The sequence below is a fragment of the Procambarus clarkii genome, chromosome 43, assembly GCF_040958095.1.
Source record: "Procambarus clarkii isolate CNS0578487 chromosome 43, FALCON_Pclarkii_2.0, whole genome shotgun sequence".
Lineage (NCBI taxonomy): Eukaryota > Metazoa > Arthropoda > Malacostraca > Decapoda > Cambaridae > Procambarus > Procambarus clarkii.
This window is the reverse complement of record NC_091192.1, coordinates 2,602,217-2,608,216: the sequence shown is the minus strand read 5'-3', so window position 1 is coordinate 2,608,216 and position 6,000 is coordinate 2,602,217.

Genomic DNA, 6,000 nt, shown 5'->3' with positions numbered 1-6,000 from the left:
TCCCAGATAATGTTAACGACCCGCACTCCCGTCATAGTGTGGGAGATACTCACTAATTATACTAATTATAATGACAAGGTTTATTGTTATATTATTGGTAATATTGTTTATTAATGTGGCACTTATGGTTGAATTGGTGTTAATTATAAGAGGAGCTCTGTTGGTTGTGGTTGTTGTAGTTGTTGTTGTTGCTGTAATAGGAGTTGTTGTTGTTTTTGGAGTAGTAGTTGTTGTAGTTGTTGTTGTTGTTGTTGTTGGTCTTCTTGTAGAAGTTGTTGTATTTGTTGTTGTTGTTGTTGGTTTTGTTGTAGTAGTTGTTGTTATATAAGTTGCTGTTTTTGTTCAGACGTAGTTATTGTTAGATGTTGTTGTAGACGCAGTTTTAGTAGTAGTAGTTTTTGTAGCAGTAATAGTAATTGTTTTTGTTGTAATAGATGTTGTTCTTGTAATAGGAGTTTGTTGTTATGGTAGTGTTTGTTGTAGTAGATGTATTTGTAGTTGTAGTAACTGTTGTTGAAGTTGCATTAACTGTTGTTGTTGCTGTAGTCATCACAGGTGTACAGTAACTACCTTGTGTCTCACATCACAGGTGTACCAAAAAATAAATTCCTTCTGCCACTAAAGGTAAAATTAGAAGATAATCATCTGGGATAATTACCAGCTGGTCAATAATTTTAATTGTTTCTTTTCACTGGGTAATGTTGACTAATGAGCGGACGATGTGGTGCCAGCAGGTGAATGATGCCTCGGGCCAACGGTAGATAAAGGCATCACTCACTCACATACAACAAAAGCGCCCATTATGGAAATTAGTTCCCGACTCACAGGTTATACGATGCTTTAAAACATCGTGTTAAAGACGTTAGTACTACTCTCACGAAGCTTGGAGCTGAAAACACGATGTAAACATTGTGTGAGGAGAGGACGAACATGGCCACAGTGGCATCTGGTGTATTTAGTTGTGTGAAGGAGGATATCATTGATGTGTAGCGAAGTGTGCGCTGTGTATCGGCTCAAGATCTTGGTAACATTGTTCCTCTCATGTAGTGAACATGTCCTGACCATGGCAACGGTGGTTGTTGACTGCCTTCTCCACCTCTCTCCTCCTTCTCCTTCTTCCCACCCCCCACATCCTCCTTCTCCTTCTTCCCACCCCCCACATCCTCCTCACCCTTCCCCCCCCCCTCACATCCCACACTCCCATACTCCTCACCCGTTCCCCCATCTTTTTATCCTATTCCACCCCCCCCCCCCCCAATCTGTCTCCTGTTCTCTTCTTCCTCAACTTCCTGTTTTTCCTTCGTCGCCATCTTATATAATAAGATGTCTGTCAAGTTGTCCAAGGGTGGAGGCCAGAGGCCTTGGGTTATCTTCGTTAAACTTTGCAGTATGACCGTTGGCAATAGGGAAGCAGACTATCATAGGCGGATCGGTTGGTTCCCATTGCCACCTTATAAGGGGTGTCGGCCTCCATGGCACACTTCGTGTTGTTGGTGGAGCTGAAATGTTCAGCGTCGAGACCATAGAATTTTATACAAAATCACAATAATGGCCTGTGGCCAATACAAAACTGTAATGGTCCAAACACTTAGGTCTGATAGGAAAGAAAAATTACTGACTCCCAACGACCTGAAAGCACTAGTATAAAAAGCTATGATTTGTTCAGATCTGACACCTATATCTATGGGCAGCACAAAACGTCGACCAGACTGTGCGACACAGTGGTTGCAAGGATCAGGTTGGGTTACCGTTACCTGTGGCAGGTGGCTACATGTGACGGATCTCCCAATCCTGAGCACTCCAGGTGCAAACTCTGTGAGCAGGAACTGCGGCATGATCTCCCACACTACATCACCGAATGCCCAGTTATCAAACAATACAGACCCGTTGGTAATAGGTACCTGGAGCTTTGCAATTACTTGATTCACTCTCGTGTTCTTGAAGATATCCTCATATTGCACCCAAAATTTGTCAGTGCAGGCTATTGAACATATGGCCCTGTATGACTAACCATCCTGCGAGAGGGGGACTTTAAGTATTACTGCTGCCATATTCACTCTTGTGTTGATGATATCCTCATAATGCACCCAGAGTCTGCCAGTGCAGACTGCTTATCACGTGTCTCTGTATGACTAACCATCCTGTGTGATGGGAATTTTTTTTAGCACCATGTAGCTAGCCTTTTGACACACTGTACTCCCCTTCATATAGTCTAGGGCAGCTGCACAAACGCAGATGTACCTAAGGTATTAATAAAAAAATGGTTTATTGTGATTTCGTATAATTTCTAAAGGTTTATTTATAAAGGTTTCCCCACCCTCTCGTCCTCACCCTCTCTTACCCACCCTCACGTCCCTACCCCTCACTTCCCCATCCACTCCTCCCCACGCTCTCCTCCCCACGCTTTCTTCCCCTCACTCTTCCCCACCATCTTCCCAACCTTCTCTCTTCATCACGCTCTCTTCCCCACACTAGCTTCCCCACGCTCACTCCCCCTCCCCCCCCCCCCCACGCTCACTTCCCCACGCTCACCTTTCACGTATTGTGATTACAATTGGGTAGTTCTCATATATAAAGAAAATATTGCCATGTTTTAAAGATGTGTGTAGTTAGTCGTAGGTTAGGTTAAGTGTTCGGGCTGTGTTGGCGAGTAGTTAAGTAACTGAGTGAAGCACCCACATCGTTGTGTTCGAATAGAGGTCGTCAGTGAAGGCCTGTACGGGAAACGATCGAACACCAGAAATTGAAAGTTGTTTGTAAAAACTTTTTACCTAAACAAAACCAAGAGGGTTTGGCGGTTGTATTAACGAGCCTTTGAACCTTTATTTTTGAAGTCGGACAGCAGGTACGACTTAGTGACGGTCCACGACGGTCCGAAACGTCGCCAACTTGACTTATTTCGCACGTGTAGCTTGGTTGTTCTCGGTCCCGTTGTTCTTGTTGTTCTCGGTTCCGTTGTTCTCGGTCCCTTTGTTCTTGTTGTTCTCGGTCCCTTTGTTCTTGTTGTTCTCGGTCCCGTTGTTCTCGGTCCCGTTGTTCTTGTTGTTCTCGGTCCCGTTGTTCTCGGTCCCTTTGTTCTTGTTGTTCTCGGTCCCGTTGTTCTTGTACTCTACTGTCTTCATGCACATTATTTATAAATTACTGATGTATTATTATTATTATTATTATTGCTATTATTATCAGCGTGGTGATGAGTGTGGCCGGGCTGGGAGGGGATGTACACTGATGTGTGCAACACCGTGTACTGTGTGGCCGGGCTGGGAGGGGATGTACACTGATGTGTGCAACACCGTGTACTGTGTGGCCGGGCTGGGAGGGGATGTACACTGATGTGTGCAACACCGTGTACTGTGTGGCCGGGCTGGGAGGGGATGTACACTGATGTGTGCAACACCGTGTACTGTGTGGCCGGGCTGGGAGGGGATGTACACTGATGTGTGCAACACCGTGTACTGTGTGGCCGGGCTGGGAGGGGATGTACACTGATGTGTGCAACACCGTGTACTGTGTGGCCGGGCTGGGAGGGGATGTACACTGATGTGTGCAACACCGTGTACTGTGTGGCCGGGCTGGGAGGGGATGTACACTGATGTGTGCAACACCGTGTACTGTGTGGCCGGGCTGGGAGGGGATGTACAGTGATGTGTGCAACACCGTGTACTGTGTGGCCGGGCTGGGAGGGAATGTACAGTGATGTGTGCAACACCGTGTACTGTGTGGCCGGGCTGGGAGGGCCTCGGCACCTGCAGTCACCTGACTACACCCAATTAGCTGCAGAAGTTGGTCATTTAGGTCAAGGTTGTGTTGGTGGTTCATCCTCAGTGGCGCCCCTACTCGCCCCCCCCCCCCCCCCCCCTCCCCCTCACTAACCCATCCCCTTCTCCCTTCCCTCCTCCAACCCATCCTCCCCCTTTCTAACGGGGCCATCCCGGAACACTAACCTCTTGGCTCTACACAAAGGTAAGACAGTTGTCAACAGTAACAACTGAACCAGTAACTACCACTTGCAAGATATTTGAGAGAAAAAAACTGGAATATGCGGATGGAGGGAAGTAGGAGCGACCAGGACCCTCCCTGTAAACACACAACGGTCACTATGATTCCCTTGTTACAACGTGTAATAAAGATGTTATATCTTGTTACAACGTTTTTAGACGTTGTGGCACGTTGTTACAACTTGCTATATTGCATGTTACAATTGTTAGTTGTTAATGGACGGTCCGGCCAGTCATAGTGGATGGTCCAGCCAGTCATAGTGGGTGGTATAGCCAGTCATAGGGGATGGTCCGGCCAGTCATAGTGGATGGTCCGGCCAGTCATAGTAGATTGTCTGGCCAGTCATAGTTGATGGTCCGGCCAGTCATAGTGGATGGTCCGGTCAGTCATAGTGGATGGTCCGGTCAGTCATAGTGGATGGTCCGGTCAGTCATAGTGGGTGGTCCGGTCAGTCATAGTTGACGGTCCGGTCAGTCATAGTGGATGGTCCTGGCAGTCATAGTGGACGGTTCGGTCAGTCATAGTGGATGGTCCGGCCAGTCATAGTGGACGGTCCGGTCAGTCATAGTGGATGGTCAGGCGCAGACAGTCTCAGTAAGAGGGTGTGTTAGCCGGAGCTCCTGAGTGTAGTTATATTATCATAGCAATATGGAAGTTGTAGTGAAGGACCTGGTGACTCTAGTTGGAGCCCTGAGGACAGAGTTGGACTCTCTACGAGAGGAGATACGACAGCTGAAACAAGAACGAGAAGAAACGAAGGAAGAGACCAGCAGTAAAAAGACCTCGTCATGGAAAGTTGTAAAGGACAGGGGCCTTAAGAAGACTTTGATAAAGCCGCCTTCACACGCCATAAGAACTTCCAATTCATTTGCCATATTGGAGGACGAGTGCTGTGGTGAGACTGCGATCACGCGAAAGGGAAAGCAACGAAGACCAAGGAAGCGCAAGCCCCTCAGAGAGTAAAGGAAGTACCTAAGCGAACTTTAGTTGTTGGAGATTCCCAGATACGTTATTTGGATAGGACGTTTTGTGCTAGAGATAGAGGGAACAGGTTAAGGGTTTGCTATCCCGGTGCTGGTATTGGTGATATTATAAACAACATAAATGATATTATGGCTGGAAATGGGAACAATCCCGTTATTTTCATTAGCGCGGGAGGAAATGATGTTGGTCGAGGTAGGAGTAAGGAACTGATTCAGAGGTATAAAACAGCCATAAAATTAGTTAGAAGCAAGGGAGGAATCCCGATCATATGTGGCATTCTTCCAAGAAAGGGAGTGGGAAATGAATGGATGTCGAGGGCACTTGGTGTCAATTGCCGGCTGGAAAGATATTGCAAATCATATGCAATATCTTTCATAGACAACTGGGAACACTTCTATGGAAGAAATGAAATGTATGCTCGTGATGGGGTGCATCTATCGAGGGCTGGGGTTATTGTTGTTGCGAACTGGTTGGAACCAGTGGTTAGAGGCGTTTGTTTGAGTTTAAACTGTTAGTAGATAGTGGTATGGGAATTGATTTGGAGGAAGGAAGTAATAAAAGTATGTGTTTGTGGGAGAAAAGAATTGGCAAAATGATCAGGGAAAGAGAAGGGCCTCAAAATATCAATTCACTTAGGGTATATTACACTAACACTAGAAGTCTAAGAAATAAAATAAACGATTTAAATGCTCAGTCAGTTAGGTGCTGTCACAGTGAGAGGTTGTGTTAGCTGGAGCTCTGGAGTAACATTATTATTGCAATAATGGAAGGATTAGTTAATGATTTGGTGAGTTTGGTTGGAGCTCTGAGAGCAGAGATGGATTCCCTGCGGGAGGAGGTACGACGGCTGAGACTTCGAGAGGAAACGAAGGAGGAGACCAGTGTTGACGAGACCTCATCGTGGAGAGTAGTGAAAGACAGGGGTCTTAAGAAGACCTTGACAAGGCCGCCTACAGACGCCCTAAGGACGGCAAATTCATTTGCCGTGTTGGAGGACGAGTGCTGTAGTGCGCCTGCAGC